This window comes from Cervus elaphus, chromosome 10 (genome assembly GCF_910594005.1).
Source record: "Cervus elaphus chromosome 10, mCerEla1.1, whole genome shotgun sequence".
NCBI classification, from domain to species: Eukaryota; Metazoa; Chordata; class Mammalia; order Artiodactyla; family Cervidae; genus Cervus; species Cervus elaphus.
In genome coordinates this window covers 25,732,141-25,749,862 of record NC_057824.1, presented here as the reverse complement: position 1 = coordinate 25,749,862, position 17,722 = coordinate 25,732,141, and the positions used below count along the sequence as shown (strand labels likewise).

The 17,722-nt window shown below is 47.7% G+C and overlaps 1 protein-coding gene and 1 long non-coding RNA gene across 4 annotated transcripts in view; both read right to left on the bottom strand.

Moving 5' to 3' along the window:
* Positions 1 to 17,722, bottom strand: part of SNX29 (sorting nexin 29) — a 580,903-nt gene that overhangs the window by 83,617 nt on the left and 479,564 nt on the right. The window lies entirely within an intron of this gene.
* LOC122701419 lies at positions 337 to 17,258 on the bottom strand. Its single transcript, XR_006343075.1, has 3 exons — positions 14,857 to 17,258; positions 11,142 to 11,144; positions 337 to 989 (listed from the first exon to the last, which is right to left on the bottom strand). It is a non-coding gene; the product is annotated as an uncharacterized LOC122701419 (long non-coding RNA).

Here is a 17,722-nt window from a genome sequence, read left to right as displayed (position 1 = left end):
TTAATTTCAGAATTTTTGCTGGAACTGCTGGAAAAGCAGCTCTTTCTTCTGGGATTGCTGTCAGGATGATAGAAGCCTAGAACTGCCAGCAGGTCTGTCTTGGACAACACCTGTCAGGGAAGAAGCCAGCACAGAGAAAACAAGGGAGATAGGGAAGGAGGGGGAGGGAGAAACCAGTTGTGCTGGTTCTGAGCCCTGGACCAGCGATGTCCAAAGTTGCGACCCATTCCTGCTCTCTCCAACCACATAAACCAAATTCCTCTCATGCCTTTGCCACTCTGGGAGGGTCTTTGCTCAGTTCCTCACTGCACCTGTGGTTCCTCCTGGGCACCCTGCACTCACTGTTCGGGTCACTCCTTCCCTGGGTTTCTCATGCTGGAGCCCCAACCTGTCCCCAAACCCCCAGCTCTCCCAGGGCCCTGGCTTATCCAAAAATTCTCCGCCTTCTGCACGCAGCAGCCCCCATCAACCTCATAGCGCCTCTTTTTAGCCAAAGATGCTTTCCCCACCTGCACTGCACCTGGAGCAGAGCTCTATAACTCAGCTGCTTAAAAATAAACATGAGCTGTACTATTTCCAACAAGTTTTCCCACCCTATTAATTATTTAGCCAGCACCTGCTTGTACAAAAAAGGAACTTGGTGGGGAAGGGATAGGGGGAAGAGCCTGGAAAGAGCGAGGCTGCTGAAAACAGCAGAGGAAGGGGGTGGCCCTCCACCAGGACTGGGAGCAACGGGGGTGGCAGAGAGGGAGACCCTGGGGACGTGAGGGGGACGCTGGCAGGGCTCTCTGTGAGGCCTTGGGGAAGTCCTGCCATCCCCTTGTCAGAACTGTGCTTTGAAATTCACGAACCAAGATACACAGAATTCAAAGAAAAGCACATATATTTTAAGCACATCTGTCACATTTGGGAGGAGCAGTGCAACTGTCTCTTTGTTGTTGTTTAGTCGCTAAGTCACGTGGGACTCTTTGTGACTCCATGGACTGCAGCTCACAAGGCTCCTCTGTCCATGGGATTCTCCAGGCAAGAACACTGGAGTGGGCCGCCTTTTCCCTCTTCAGGGGATCTTCCCCACCCAGAGACTGAACCCTCGGCTCTTGTGTTGGCAGGTGGGTTCTTTATCACTGAGCCACCTGGGAAGTCCAAGTGTTTCTTTGCCGGGACATAAACAACAAGACGGAGAGGCAGGTCTGATCACCACCTTTAAAGTGGTGGTGCGCTTTAGGACAGTGAGCCATCTGCAGCAACGGTCACATGATTGGATAATGCACTTGATTTCTATTGGGGACAAAGTCACAGATGATACAACTACTGTCATGGTTTGAAGCCTAAGTTCACGTGTCAGTTAGATATTAGTGAAAATAAAGGTGCGATCCTTGTTCATTGATGGCCTGGATTTTATCCTCAGACCTCAGGGTAAGACCTCCTGGGCTAGATCAGGGTGAGCCCTGGAGCAGGCCACTCTGAGCCAGTGTCCCCGTCGGTACAGTGGGCTGGGGATGGTGCCCTGCTGGAAGGATCCAGGTCAGACAGTGAACAACAAAACCCCTGGAACACTGCTTCTCAAACTGTCGTGTGTACAAACTCACCTGGCGAGCCTGTTAAACACGCAGATTCTGATTCAGCTGGAACCTGGGGGGTAGGGGGGATGGAGCTGAGTTTCCACATTTCTAACAGGCGACCAGGTGAGGCGACGCTGATGGTGCAAGAAACACACCTTAAGTGGTGAGATCTTTAGAAAGAATAGATATGACACGGAATCTGAAACCATCCTTTGAGGTCCTATTGGATATCATTAATCTTAAACCAGATTTTTGCTGGAGACTGTGGCCCAGAAGCACAGGGTTGAGAGTAAGGGAGCCTGCTGAGGCCAAAAGGAGAAGTGGACTCATCAGACTCATCAGACGTTCCAGTCCTGGCTCTCTGAACACCTCATCATGTGACCTCGAGCAACTTGTTTCCTCTTCCTCGGCCTTTGGCCAGTGGCTCCCATCTCTGATCTGCAGACCAGCTGTGTCAACACTTTCCAAGCATTTAAAAAATATATACATAGATTCTCGGGCTTCACCCTTACAGATTCTAATTCAGTAGGTCTGAGGTATGGTCTGAGCATCTGAATGTGTTTAAACCCAATGATTCAGATATACACCCAGAGTGGGAAACCATCAGGTAATTGATAACCGCAGTGGAACTCTCCATGGTACTGACCAGTGTCAGGCAATGTGGACTAAACACAGACCCCTGGGAGGTAATAAGGCTTCCCAGGGGGTGCAGTGGTAAACAAAACACCTACCAATGCAAGAGACAAAAGAGACTTGGGTCTAGCCCCTAGGTCGGGGAGATCCCCTGGAGGAAGAAATGGCAGTATTCTTTCCTGGAGAAACCCATGACAGAGGAACCTGGAGGACTACACTCCATGGGGTTGCAAAGAGTCAGACATGACTGAGCACACACGCATGGAAGGCGGTAACTTCCCACCCTGTTTGAGACTCTGAAAAGACGCAGCCATCTTTTGCCCTGTTCCATTACCAGTATTACTGGCACACCATCAGCCACCTGGTTCCCAGCATTGATGACTAATCTAAGCAAGAGGGAAAACAGTAACACCCAGTTATTTTCAAAATCAATGTACTCGAGGTGTCTGCGACAGTCCCCAAAGCAATGCCAAGGGACATGATTTATAGCTCTCCAGATCTGTCTGAGCACTGAGGGGAAGTCCCCAGATAGCAAAACCGTCCCTTATTTGATGCTCTGATTTGAAGAATGCCTGTGTGAAACTCTAGTCTGCACTTTTTGCAGGGATCCCCCACTGTAAGAAGAGGCATGAGCAGAGGGCGAGGGGAGAGGATAAAAGCCGGAAATGAGGATTAAGCAGGATGCCAGGGTGGCCCAGCTGGCTCATTTTTCTAGCTTCCCCCAAAGATGTATGCACCTGTCCAAAACAAATTACAGATCCATTACCCACACATGGAGCTGCCTCAAACATCAAGCAGCAGAAGGTCAAGTCCAAATGAGAGTCCATTGCTAGCTGAAAACCTACTACCTCTCTATTTTCACCCTTGTCTTTCAAAGGAAGCTGGGTAATTTTACTTTGGTTGGTAGCACTGTGCAAAAAAAAAAAAAAAAAATTATTATTATTATTATTTGTTTTTGTACTTTGAAGGCTGAAGAAATTCCATACTGCTCAGTTTATAACTTAATACCTCCTCTGACCTGGGTAACCTTTCCCAGGACGGTTTTCCAGGACAGTTCTAGCATTAAATCTGTTTGACCTAGTGTGTTATTCAGGGATCAGAAGCCATCTATATGTTTGTTTAAGCAGACATCATCTGTCTAGCATTAAATCTGTTTGACCTAGCATGTTATTCAGAGATCAGAAACTATCTATATGTTTGTTTCAGCAGATAGCATCTGTCCTCCCTCTTCATGCCCTCCTCTTCCCAAATTGCAAGCTCTGTGCAAGCAGGGCCCTTATCTATTTAGCCTCAGTGGCTGGCACACAGTAGGTGCTCAAGAAAGATTTGTTGAATGAATGAGTGAATGAATGCATGATCCTCCTCTCGAGAAGTCTGTAGACCTCTGGGCATTTCTCTGGGCCAGTCTCTCCTGCTGTTCATCCTCCACATGGCTTCCCAAGAAGCCGGAAGCGTGGAGCTGCTCCAGGAACTCTGGCTTCCAAAGTGCCATCTCCCTTGCCTGGAGTTCCCTATCTCACTCAACAGCTGGACCCTGCTCATCCTTCAGGTCTCCCCTCTGTTCTGAAGCTTGTCTGATCTCTCTCTTTTCCTTCTGCCCCAGGCTAGTCCCCCTGCTGTTTCACCTACACACTCCTCACGCCCTTCTTTCCTGGTGACAGTGCTATAATATTCCCCTGGGGAAAAATCAACCTTTTCCCACTCTCAGATCACAGGGCTGGGATGGGATTAATTCCACCCCTTGACTCCAGGCTGAGCACACGACCTGGCCAATCACAGTCATTACTATTGACCCTGGAATAGGCATAGGACTCAAACTGGGCCAGTGAGTGTCAGTGCCAAGACCAGAACACCGAAAGGAGATTGGCTCTTTCTGCCTGAGCTGCTAAGGGGATACAGAGAAAGCCTGGAGCTGTGTGACCATCTTTGCCACAAGAGGGGAGGCTGACTGCAAATGCAGCCAACTCACAAAAAAAGCAGGTGGAGAGAGAAACAGATAGGTAGACAGATAAGAAGCAAGAGATTGAGTGAGCAAAAGAGAAGATGATTGGCCAAAATATTGGCCTCTGATGATGTCACGGAACTCCTGAATCCAGCCATTCCTGAAGTCAGCTCTCGACTGCTATGTTACAGAAGCCAACAAATCCTCTTTTTAAATTAAAAATAGCTTGATTTGGGTTTTTTTTTCACTTGCAGTAAAAAGCCTCCTAGATATACCCTCCCCTCTGCACCCACAGAAACCCTGATTGAGCCTCCCCTATAGTACTTCCTGGGGGTGATCTACCTATTGCCCTTCTAAACTGTAAACTCCCTGAGGGCAAGAAATTCATCTCATTCACCTCATAAGTGTTAAGACTTGATGTACCATGGATACATAACACAGACTGTGAAATGAAAGGGTGAAGGAGAGTTTATCTGGAAATTACTGAAGCTTTCCATTGATCTGTTTTTGCTCTAAGGGCCTCTCTGACAAGAGCTCACAACTTCTCAGGATCCTGGCTGTTTGCAGTTTGCTCCACTCCCCTGAGTGCTGGTTTCTCAGATCTTCAAAGTCAGACATTCTGGAGATAACAGCAAGGAGCAGATCCAAGCTCCTGAGAAAGCACATGGCCCAGGGATCGAATATAACTGTGCTTCTTGCTCACCGGGACTTCATCCAAGGCCAGAGCCGTCACTGGACCTCCACGCTGTCCAGCTGAGGGGCTGGAGCACTGGGACATAACAGATCCAACACACGCTTGGACCTGTTAATTTTTCAGGCTTCTGGACCAGTGCAGAGGCTTTCCCCTGACTGAGCACCCTTTCCTCTTCTACTTAATTCTTCAAAGCTTCCTTGAAAAGCTATCCCGTCCAAGAAGTCTGCCCTGAACTCCCAGAGATGGTAAGTTCAAAAGCCTTCAGGGACAGGCAGCAAGAGAAGCAGAGCAGCCTGGCAGCCCAGGCAGCACCCGCCCCATCGAAGGACCAGCCTCAGCTCCTGCCAACCGATGCCACCAGAAAGTCCAAGATAAAGACTGGCCTCTTATAGCTGGGCAGCCTGTGTGCTCTGAACTGCAGACATGGTTTATTATCACGGTTGTCGCTGTGAACCTCATCACCACCATCATCAAATACAAACTGTGTCTCAGGTGGACTGCGCCCAGGGTGCCATCAGCTGACAACTTCCGTGCTGGGCCTCTGTCCAGGGCAGGGGATGGGACCCAACACGACAGTACAGTCGCCGATGTGTGTCCATCTCCTACAAGGCTCCGTCTCTGCAGGTTGGACCCCACATCTCCAGGTCTGCTAATGACCCTCCCAGTCCTCTGGACAAACCAAACCTCACTGGCACCAGGAGCAGCTGTTCTGCCCATGACCTGGCATGTGTCTCCCCGCTCACCCCATCGAGCCATCCTCCGCATGACAGCGATGTGTCCACAATAAAAATGAGATCACTGTAATTCCTCTGCTTGAAATCCTTAAATAGCTTCCTCCCCACACACGACGCTCTCTGCACACATAGACCATGTTTAAACAAATCACTGTAGTTATAAAATGTATGAACACTGCATGCGTGTTCAGTTGTGTCTTGACTCTTTGCAACCCCATCGACTGTAGACCGCCAGGCTGCTCCGTCCACAGAATTCTCCAGGCAAGAATACTGGAGTGGGTTGCCATTTCCTCCTCCAGAGGATCTTTCCAACCCAGGGATCAAACCTGCATCTCCTAAGTCTCCTGACTGCAGGTGGATTCTTTACCACTGAGCCATCGGAGAAACCCCACAGTTACAAAATGTATGAATGTTACAAAGGAAAAAGGAAAAAAGCCCACTGGGCTGAAAAAGACTCCAGTGGAGAGAGAGCACTTATTCTGGGGGGCTGGGAAAGGGTTACCTGAGGAGGTAGGATTTAAGCTGAGACCTGATAGATGAGAAACATCAGTCACAGGAAGGGTGAGGGATGGAGTGGTCCAGGAGGAACTGTACATGCAAAGGCCCTAAGGCACAGAAGAGCTTGAGGGTTCAAGACCTAAGAAGGAGACACGGACAGTGGCCTGGGGTGGGGCAGGGATAGTGGGTCCTCGGCCACCTGACAATGAGCAGGCAAGCCCTTGGCACCAGGCTGGGACGGAGTTAGCACTCAATGAACAGCTGCTATTCTTAGTAAGATGGCAGTGCTGATGTGAAAGAGGGCTTGTTTATCTCCTGCTGCTAGGAATACTGCTGCCCAGGTCAGGAGGGAGAGCTAAAAGCCAGCATCAAAGCCTCCTTTATGATACAAAACATTCCCTTCTCATGGGCTTATGAGGATCAGGCACTTGACTCAAAAAAGCTTCTAAACTCATTACAAAAAGTACCTTGCTTTCCTTGGGAAGGCAGAAGAGTTGAGAAAGTAATGATAAGAAAGTTCCAAGGAGGCAGTTAGCTTAGTGGTAGAGAAGACTGGCTCTCCAAAGAAGCAGAGGAAATTGTGTTCAACACTTCTTGGACACACAAGGCTTTCTGAACTCCATCTCGAGCAGAGGAGCCATGGAGGGGTGAACCCTGAGTGCACATTAAAAAATGCAACCTGGGGCCTCAAGTTCCTTTGTGCCAGTACCCACTGACCAGCCCCCAGTGATGGTGAACTACACGTCAGAGTCTTGGCATGTAGAGGCTGATGAGAAGTCGGTGCTCTTCTGGAAAAGCAGATGTGGAAACATGTGTAAGCACTAAGGCGCTCTGGAAGCTGTGGGGGAAATGGGCACCGAGCCCGTGGGAAGCCCAGGAAGGAAGAGGTGGTGGCAGGGGAGCAAGGTGGGAGGTTTACTGGAGATGAAGGAAAGAGTCACGTCTTTTTAAAAGAACGCGCGAAGGGTGGCATCCAGAAAACATGAGGAGATTACAGAAACCAACAAGCAAGAAACAAGAATCCCGGTGGGAAAATGACCAAAGGACACAGACCAGAAAGAGAGGGAAGAGGAGATACAAAGGGTCAAAAACCAGGAATGACTCATCAGGCTTGTTACGAACACATCACCAACCTTATCAGTAATGAGGCAAATACATAAAAAAACGATGAGGTACCATCCTGTTCTCTGTGTTGGCAAAACATAAATTGTAAGTCTTAACGGTGCCAACTATTGTTGAGAACAACGGGGAGTTCAAATCTTCCTGGTTGGGAGGGAACACTTGGTCCCACTATCGGGGAGGGCAATTTGGCAACAGCTAGGGAGGTTGAAAACAAACATGACCTGTGAGCTGGCACCTCACTCAGAAGACATCCCCAATGACTCTAAAACATGTGTGTCAGGAGATGTGGAAGGACATTCACAGTAACAATGCATGAATAAGGAAACTCGTAAACAACCTAATAAATGCCTGTCAAAGGGAGAATCAATAAATATATACAACATTGAATATTTGTGCAACAGAATACAAGTACAGCAGTTAGTGAATTAGAAGGACATGCATCCAAATGTATAGATCTCAACAAGGTAATGTTGGTGGAAAACACAACATGTGAAAAGATAAAAAGATTGCTATCATTTATGCAATGTCATAAAAGGCAAACCCTCTCCTAAGCATGTGTATGATAATGAAAGTGTAAAACCACAAACAGAAACAATGTGCAGATCCACGGGTTGGGTCCCTCTGGGAACAACGATACAGAGGACTCAGCTATATCTGAAATGTTTAATTTCTAAACGTTAACACTTATTAAATTTGGATAATGATACATGCAGGCTCACTATATTTTTCCATGTATTCTGAGGCATGTGTAAAATATTCTGTAATAAATTTTAAAAGCTTAACAGCAAATATGAAAAAAAAGGAACAGCTATGAATTCCAGGTAGCAGGAACATCAGTGCTCATTACCGTCAGTTCGGTTAGACAGTTCAGTCTCTCAGTCATGTCTGGCTCTTTTTGACCCATGGACTGCAGCACACCAGGCTTCCCTGTCCATTACCAAATCGCAGAGCTTGCTCAAACTCATCCATCAAGTTGGCGATGCCATCCAACCATCTCATCCTGTCATCCCCTTCTCCTCCTGCCTTCAGTCTTTCCCAGCATCTGGGTCTTTTCCAATGAGCCAGCTCTTTGCATCAGGTGGCCAAAGTATTGGAGTTTCAGCTTCAGCATCAGTCCTCCCAGTGAATATTCAGGACTGATTTCCTTTAGGATTGACTGGTTGGATCTCCTTGCAGTCCAAGGGACTCTCAAGAGTCTTCTACAACACTACAGTTCAAAAGCATAAATTCTTCGGTGCTTACCTTTCCTTATGGTTCAACTCTCACATCCATACCTGACTACTGGAAGAACCATAGCTTTGACTAGACGGACCTTTGTTGGCAAAATAATTTCTCTGCTTTTTAATATGCTTTCTAGGTTTGTCATAGCTTTTCTTCCAATGAGTAAGCATCTTTTAATTTCGTGTCTGAGGTCACCATCTATAGTGATTTTGGAGCCCAAGAAAATAAAGTTTCTCACTCTTTCCATTGCTTCCCCATTTATTTGCCATGGAATGATGGGACTGAATGCCATGATCTTTGTTTTTTGTATGTTGAGTTTTAAGCCAACTTTTTCACTCTCTTCTTTCACTTTCATCAAGAGGCTCTTCAGCTCCTCTTCACTTTCCGCCATAAGGGTGGTATCATCTGCATATCTGAGGTTATTGATACTTCTCCCAGCAATCTTGATTCCAGCTTGTGCTTCATCCAGCATGGCATTTCTCATGATGCACTCTCTCTGCATATAAGTTAAATAAGTAGGGTGACGATATACAGCCTTGTCGTACTCCTTTCCCGATTTGGGACCAGTCCGTTGTTCCATGTCCGGTTCTGACTGTTGCTCCTTGACCTGCATACAGGCTTCTCAGAAGGCAGGTAAGTTGGTCTGGTATTTCCATCTCTTTAAGAATGTTCCACAGTTTGTTGTGATCCACACAGTCAAAGGCTTTAGCCTAGTTAATAAAGCAGAAGTAGATGTTCTGCTGGAATTCTCTTGCTTTTTGGATTATAATCTAACAGATGCTGGCAATTTTATCTCTGGTTCCTGTGACTTTTCTAAATCTAGCTTGAACATCTGGAAGTTCTTGGTTCATGTACAGTTGAAGCCTGGCTTAGAGAATTTTGAGCATTACTTTGCTAGAGTATGAAGTGAAGTGAAGTGAAGTTGCTCAGTCGTGTCCGACTCTTTGCGACCCCGTGGACTGTAGCCTACAAGGCTCCTCTGTCCATGGAATTTTCCAGGCAAGAGTACTGGAGTGGGTTGCCATTTCCTTCTCCAGAGGATCTTCCCGACCCAGGGATCATACCCAGGTCTCTCGCATTGCAGGCAGACGCTTTAACCCCTGAGCCACCAGGGAAGCCCCTGCTAGCGTGTGAGATGAGTGCGATCATGTGGTATTTTGAGCATTCTTTGGCATTGCCCTTCTTTGGGATTGGAATGAACACTGACCATCTTTTCCAGTCCTGTGGCCACTGCCGAGTTTTCCAAGTATGCTGGCATACTGAACACAGCACTTTCACAGCACCATGTTTTAGGTTTGGAAATGGCTCAGCTGGAATTCCATCATCTCCACTAGTTTTGTTCAAAGTGATTGCTTCCTAAGGCCTACTTGACCTCACATTCCAGGATGTTTGGCTCTAAGTGAGTGGTCATGCCACCGTGGTTATCTGGGTTGTGAAGATCTTTTCTGTATAGCTCTTCTGTGTATTCTTGCCACCTATTCTTAATATCTTCTGCTTATTAGGTCCATACCATTTTTATCCTTAATTGTGCCCATTTTTGCATAAAATGTTCTCTTGGAATCTCTAATTTTCTTACATTTTTTCCCCTTCTTTTAAGAATTCATCACTGTGTAATAATATACCATTGGATAACCACTCTGGGAAGCTCTCTGGCAGTATCTACTTAAGTGGAGCATGCCCATCCTCTGACCTGGCAATTCCATTCCTAAGTATAGACCCACAGAAATGAGGGCTGATCTCCACTAGAAGACACCTCTGTACAAGGTCGCTAATTAAGCACTACATTAATTGAGCCATCCAAATATCCAGCATCAGTCAAACAACAACAACAACAAAACATTGTGATATATTCATACAATGGAATCTTCTCAATGGAATTTATACAGTGCAACTTTCCATGCAATGGAATACTACACAGCAATGAGAAAAGATTGTTCCTTGTAGGAACATGAATGAATCGTACAGACGTGATGCTGAGAGAAAGAAGCCAGACACAAAGGAGGACAGACTCTATCATCACACTGATGTCAAATTCTAAACCAGGCAAAATGAATCGATGGAACTAGAAATCAGGAGAGTTGCCACCCCTGTGTGGAGAGCAACAAGTGGAGGCTGGGAGTTCTGCTAACGGTCTATGCTTTGGTCTCTGTGCTGTTAGCACAGGCGTGTTCATTTTGCTAAAATCCATCAAGCAGCACACTTAAGATTGGAGATATGCTATACCTCAGTTTAAAAAACAAAACAAAAAAAAAACCCACCACCACAGCAACGAGAGCAATGAAGAGGGAGAGGAAGATGATGGAAGGGAAGAAAGAACCAGCATGCCTGTGTTTGAGTCATCAGAGGTTACAGAAGAATGGCAACCAAACTCGGGAGGCTTCTCTGTAGACCTATTATTTCAAGCTAGCGTTTGAGGTACTGGGCTAACAGCTAAGTAGCAGCGCCTCATCGGATCATCACAAAAGCCCTCATCCCACGTGACCGCTGAGACAACTGAGTCACAGGCTTGCCTGAGGTCATGTGGACAGTGTATGCCAAAAGGCAAAGAAAGGAAAGTGAAGTGGCTCAGTCGTGTCCACCTCTTTGCCATCCCATGGACTGTAGCCTGCCACGCTCTGTCGTCCATGGGATTTTCCAGGCAAGAATACTGCAGTGGGTTGCTATTCCTTCTCCAGAGAATCTTCCCGATACAGGGATCAAACCTGGGTCTCCCACATCACAGGCACACGCTTTACCATCTGAGCCACCAGGGAATCAGAGACAGGGTCTCACTGTGGCTAATGGCACATCAAAGCCCACACCCTTAGCCTCCTGGCCTCTGGCAATTTAGAAGCCAAACTGCCAAATTGCAAAGCTTCTAAAAATGCCTAAGTGGACTTCTCTGGTGGTTCAGTGTCTAAGACACCGTGCTGTCAATGCAGGGCTCAATTCCTGGTCAGGGAACTAGAGCCTGCATGCCGCAACTATAACCCAGAGCAGCCAAATAAATAAATATTGAAAAAAATAAAATAAAAATGCACATGCTGCAGAGAAAGTCAAGGGGAAGTGGATGGCTCCCTCCGTACATGAGGAATTCTGACCCCAGAAACCTGGCAATGGGGACAGAACTAAATGGTGGCAACTTGAGAAACTACGGATGTTTTTCCCTAGTTGCTGAGATGAACCGAGATTGCAACACACAGCTCTTGAGTGTCAATGGAAGCACTTAAGAGGAAGGGAGCAATTATTCTTACTTATTGGAGATGTGAGTGAAAGCTGAGAGGTACTCTTCTGGGTTGTGATTTTAAGCAGTTGTCCAAAAATGTGAGGAGGGGAAAGCAGACATGACATGGATTAAGCATGTTCAGAAGGGTCTTCAGAGCTAGAAGGGAGATTAAACAGTGACATACAAGTTACTTAACAGCCCCGGAAATATGTGGGGCAACCCTTAATGCCCAGGAGCGAGTCCAGTGTTCTATAATTCATGGTCATTTCCAAACCAATGGGTTCCACACTGCTGCAGCAGAGGCCTCCACCAGAGCGGAGAGAGGGGAAAGCTGGCTGGTGAACTGGGGGGCCAGGGCCCTGGTGAGTCACAAGGCACGGCTGATGCAATGTCTTTGCAGACCCTCCTGTGAATATTCTCACTGTTGGGTCTACATCCAGAGGGCAGGTAGGGCCTGAGCATCTTTCTAAGAGCAATTACCAAAGAGCTTTGAGTGTTGTGGCATGCGGGATCTTCTGCAACACTTACAGCTCTTTGATATATGCTCCTAGAAAATAAATAAAAGTATTCAGTGATGCAGGGAACCGAGGAGAAAGGGAGCTGAAGCCACAGAACACGGGTGTCACACACTGATATCGATGGAGCTTGAGTTCATTTGTTCATCAAACACGTTTGGACTCCCCTGGTGGTCCAGTGCTTAAGAATCTGCCTGCCAATGCAAGTGACATGTGTTTGTTTCCTGGTCTGGAAAGATTCTACCTGCTGTGGGGCAAGAGGGCAACTAAGCCCATACGCCACAACTACTGAGCCCATGGGCAGCAACTACTGAGGAGGCCACGGCAATGAGAAGCCACCGCAATGAGAAGCTCACGCACTGCAACTGGAGAGTAGCTACTGCTTGCAGCAAATAGAGAAAGCCTGCATGAAGCAGTGAAGACTCAGCACAGCCAAAAATAAATAAACGTTTACAAAGAAAACAACATTTAATTCAGCACCTGCTACATGCCAGGCACTGAGTGAGATGCTGAGAAGACACAGATTCAGCAGGCCTGGTCCTGCTCTCTAATTGCATGGGATAATGGGGGCAAAGAGAGGACTGTGTATCAGGCAGCCTAGAGGGAGCATGAAAAAGGAAGTCAGGGGAAAGAGAGCTGACACTCGAGTTCAGGGAAGGCTTCCTGGAGGAGGTGGCACCTGCAAGGTCTGTGACTTGAGACCACCAGGATGATCCTCTTGGAATCAAACTCTTCATATACTACACAGGAAACGCAGGGGATGGGAACAAAGCGGGAATTACACCTCTAGCTGAGGCTCTGGACTATTCGTTTATAAAATGATCTTGATTTTTTTAAACTGGATTTTAATTAGATGCTATAGAGCAGCTCCCCCCCCGCCCCAAGAATCCACACCTCCATAGGTAGGCATATATACTCTAGATCCGAGGCTCAGCACTGTTTCTCTCCTGAGACAATTTTTCTGGCCAGATGACTTTGGCAACTGCTCTCTGGAAAATATCTTAAGAGGCTCTTCACTGTATTAAAGGGAAACACAAATGTGTGGTGTATAATGAGCCCAATTTCTTTCTCCTTCTTGTTTAATACATTAAGTACCAGGACTATTTACACAGTAGTTGGCAGGGTGTCAAAAGAGAAACAAGCTTGCGTTTATGGCTTTATTCAGCTGAAGCATCTTTTCTCTCTGGAAAACCGTGAGCTTCCGGGGACCGTGTCTGCGCTCCCTGTGTCTCGGTTCCGACTGGGTGGCCTATCTGCATTGCCTTCTGGATCTTTTCCCCACACGAGGGTGCTCCTGGGAGAATCCCACGAGACGCTGCCTTTCTGCAGAGAAACCTGCGGTACCACGTGACTCCCTGCGGTGCCGGCTCCCGGGTCTGGGTGGGAGGGCGGGTCACGTGGGCGTCTCGACCAGGAGGCACCGGGCCATCAGCAGAAGCCAGACTTGATCCCTGATGGGAGCTGCAGGACCTTGGGTGGCAGGCTTACAGCAGCCGAGCCTGTTTCCTCGTCTGTAAAACATCCTTCTACAGGGCCTGCAGGATGAGAAAATGACTATAGAGCCTTCAGTATACAAGCCAGACACAGGATGGCTGGCATTAACATGCACACAAAAGTGAGGGGGCTCCGGAGAGACCACCTGTATCAGGCTTGTCCACTGCTTGGGCTCAGAGTCTCAGAATCCTCTACGGGAAGGAGGTGCGTACTTATGTGTCCACTTGCTCCATCTCACTACGGAGCCATGCGACCCCTTTAACCAACTGGCATGCAGAGCTTACTATAGGCAGGCACAGTTGTGAGCGCTGTAGACACATTACCACCTCAAATCCTCATAACAACACTAGGAAGGAAATGCTGACACTACCCCTGGTACATAGAAGCAGAGACTGAGACACAGAGAGGTCAGATAACTTGCCCAGGCACACACAGCTAGTGAGTGAGTGAGAACCTTTATCCTTTTTGTTTTACTCTCAGGGCTGGCAAAGACCTACAGAAGGAATACATACACAAATAGGTGAATGAATGCATACACTTAGGTTGCATACACTTAGGTTTATCAGGAAGGTTTGTAAGCCTGTGGGTTGACTATAAAGGCACAATTCCTAGCTCTAAAATGGCCCCTAAGTGAGGGTGGGTGGTGTGTGAACCTGGATGGTTCAGGAGAAGGGAGAGGCAATCAAGGGCTCTGGCTTCACCTGCTCCCTGATTTCTATACCAACGAGGTTAAGAAACTGACTTAAGGGACTTTCTTGGCAGTCCCCCAGCGGTTAAGACTCTGCTTCCACTGCAGGGGACCTGGGTTCAACCCTGGCGAGGGAACTATTAAGATCCTGCACAACTCGTGGACGACTGCATGACTGCACGACTTTAATTTTTAAAAAATTAAAAAATAAAGAAACTGACTTAAAAAATCAATGTCAATGTCCACCAACCGAGCAACGGCTAAATAATCTACATTCGCCCGTCCTCCAGCATCCTCCGTGGCAGACCTGTAGTGAGAGGGTGCAGGCGTAGGACCCTGCAGACCGTCTGCCTGGACTGACACCACTAAGTGAGATGACCTTGGACAAGTCACTTCCCCTCCGTGTGTCTCTTGTTTCATTTGTAGAGTGAGGTCACGGGGATGGTTTTCTGCTCCAGGCAAGGGAGGAAGTGTGAGGCAGGCAGAAGGATGCCTCCTTTGAGATGTTGTTCAGTCACTCAGTCGTGTCCGACTCTTTGCACCCCTACGGCAGGCCTCTCTGTCCCTCACCATCTCCGAAGTTGGCCCAAGTTCACGTTCACTGCATCGGTGATGCCATCCAGCCACCTCATCCTCTGACACCCTCTTCTCCTTCTGCCCTCAATCTTTCCCATCATCAGGGACTTTTCCGATGAGTCAGCTGTTCGCATCAGATGACCAAAATACTGGAGTTTCAGCTTTAGCATCAGTCCTTCCAACAAGTATTCAGGGTTCATTTCCCTTAAGACTGACTGATTTGATCATCTTCCCTGAGATGCTCTCACCCTGATCTCCAGGACCTGGCTACACTACCTCACATAGCAACAGGGACTTTGCAGAGGTGATGAGGGACCCTGAGATGGGGAGATGTTCCTGGGTTACCTGGTTGGACCACAATGAATCTCAAAAGCAGAGAACCTTTCCCTGGTGTGGTCAGCAGAAGATGGGACTATGGCAGAGTGGTCAGAGAGATGTGGCACTAAAGATGGAGACAGGGGTCACAGGTAAAGGAATGCAGGAAGCCTCCAGAAGCTGCAAAAGGCCAGGAAACGATTCTTCCCTGGAGCCACCAGGAGGAATCAGCTGTGCCCACACCTAGACTTCAGCCCAGTGAGACCTGGCTTAGACTCCTGACCTCCTGAACTGTAAGACAACACATGCGTGTTGCTCTCAACTGCCAGGTCTGTGGTATTAGTTAAAAGGCATTCATCGGAGGCTAACACAGACACACGGAGGAAACGGCACACGGACGGGGAGGACCTCCCCACAACTGCCTACGTTCCCACCTGCTCCCTCATGTGAGACTCATCACCAAGATGCCTGCTGGCCCTTTGAGTATCGTCTCTCCAAGAGAAAGCAGCCCTGATTCCCCCTCCTCATTCTCCTCTGAGCTCACTGGGACCCCCCTCCAATCTGCAGGATTCACTAGCTTTTCTCCTCACAAGACTGTGAACTGTGTGAAGACAGAGACCACACTTTGAATCATCTCTGACTCCGCACACCTAGCATGACAATCCTGATCTTGCGACATGTTTGCCAAGTGGAAGAATTCACCTCTGTATTCCTCCGAGATGCCTGCTTGTTCCTCCTGCTGTCTCAAACTTCTGCTGGGGTCCTGCCATTGGCACCGGCAGCTGCATTGAAATCTACACCTCTAGGGAGTTGCAAAGCATTTTCCACGGCTCAGCGAGTGCCCGTCGGTTCCTCCACAGCACACTGGTGTGTGTGTTTTTAATGAGAACTTTAATGCATAACTTCTCCAACAAGTTGAATTATCTGCAGCTCGGGGGAAAGCGATTCGCCTTGCCTTTGTGTCAAATGAACTTTCAGAGACTGACTCCATTATCCTAAGAAGGAACGACAGGCCCTTAATTCTCATTTGCTCACTGAGCAATAATGGAGATTTTTAGTAGTATCATCAAAAAACATGTCTTCCACCTAAGTCCTCGTACCAGTCAAATCCATTTGGACAGGGAGCTCTCAAGCCACGACCTTTGGTCGCTAGGCAGCCAGCCTTCCTGTCTGTAAAGGCTTGCCGGTCTTCTGCTCATCCTACAAGAAACATTCAGCCAAAAGCGGAATGGGAACAACCTCTAAACATACCCTGAGAGTTACTCTACTCCTTTTTGGAATTCAGATTTTTCTGCATTTGTGCCAAGACCCAGTAAAGTAAAGAGAATAAAAGGGAAACTTTGCCATTTCGTTTCTGTTCATGTAGTCATTCATTCAGGCCACAAGCGTCTCTGGTGTATTGGGTTCTATTCTAGGAACCGGAGAGAGCAGTTTTCATGAGCTTCCATTCCAGGGCAGAGAGAAGGATGCTATTCAAAGACACAAAGAAACCATCTCCACTCAGAGTATGTGCCGAGAGAGGCTGGGCAAAAATGAAAACAAAGTGATGGGCTAGAGACTGGCTGAGGGGGCAGCATTGACCAGGATGCTGGGGAAGACTTCTCTCTGAGGAGTGGAGCTGAGCTGAGCCCTCATAAGCCGAAGGAGTGGTCCGGGCAGAGACAGGCGAAAAGTCATTCCTGGCAGAGGGAAGGGCAGGTGCAGAGGCCAGAGAACAGCATGGACATGTACCCACTTTCAGGCAGAAGCTGTAAGAACCAGCATCCGGTCTGCCTCTGTCCCTTGTCCTGCTGCCATAAGCGTGGTGAGAGGAGGCTCCAGTAGCCTGGGCGGTGATGCTGTGAGTGGCAGAGCTCCTCACCAACAACACGTGATGGACCCAAGCGTGAGCCTGGGTGATTTCGGCTGCCAAGATCACGGTGCTGTTTGTTATCTCTGTCGAACCATAACAAACTGTGGAAAACTCTTAAAGACATGGGAATAGATCATCTTACCTGTCTCCTGAGAAACGTCTATGCCAGTCAAGAAGCAAAAGTCAGAACCTTATATGGAACAACTGACTGGTTCAAAATTGGAGAAGGAGTACAAGAAGGCTGTTTATTGTCACCCTGTTTACTTAATTTATATACAGAGCAAATCATGTGAAATTCTGGGCCGGATGAGCTATAAGCTGGAATCAAGACCGCTGGGAGAAATATCAACAACCTCAGATATGCAGATGGCATCAGTCTAATGGCAGAAAGTAAAGAGGAACTAAACAGCCTCTTGATGAGGGTTAAAGAGAAGGGTGAAAAAGCCGACTTAAGAAAACTAAGATCATGACATCTGGTCCCATCACTTCATGGCAAATGGAAGGGGAAAAGGTGGAAGTAGTGACAGATTTCCTCTTCTTGGGCTCCAAGATCACTGCAGATGGTGACTGCAGCCATGAAGTTAGAAGATGATGGCTTCTTGGCAGGAAAGCTAAGACAAACCTAGACATCATATTAAAAATAAAAGACATCACTTTGCCAACAAAGGTCC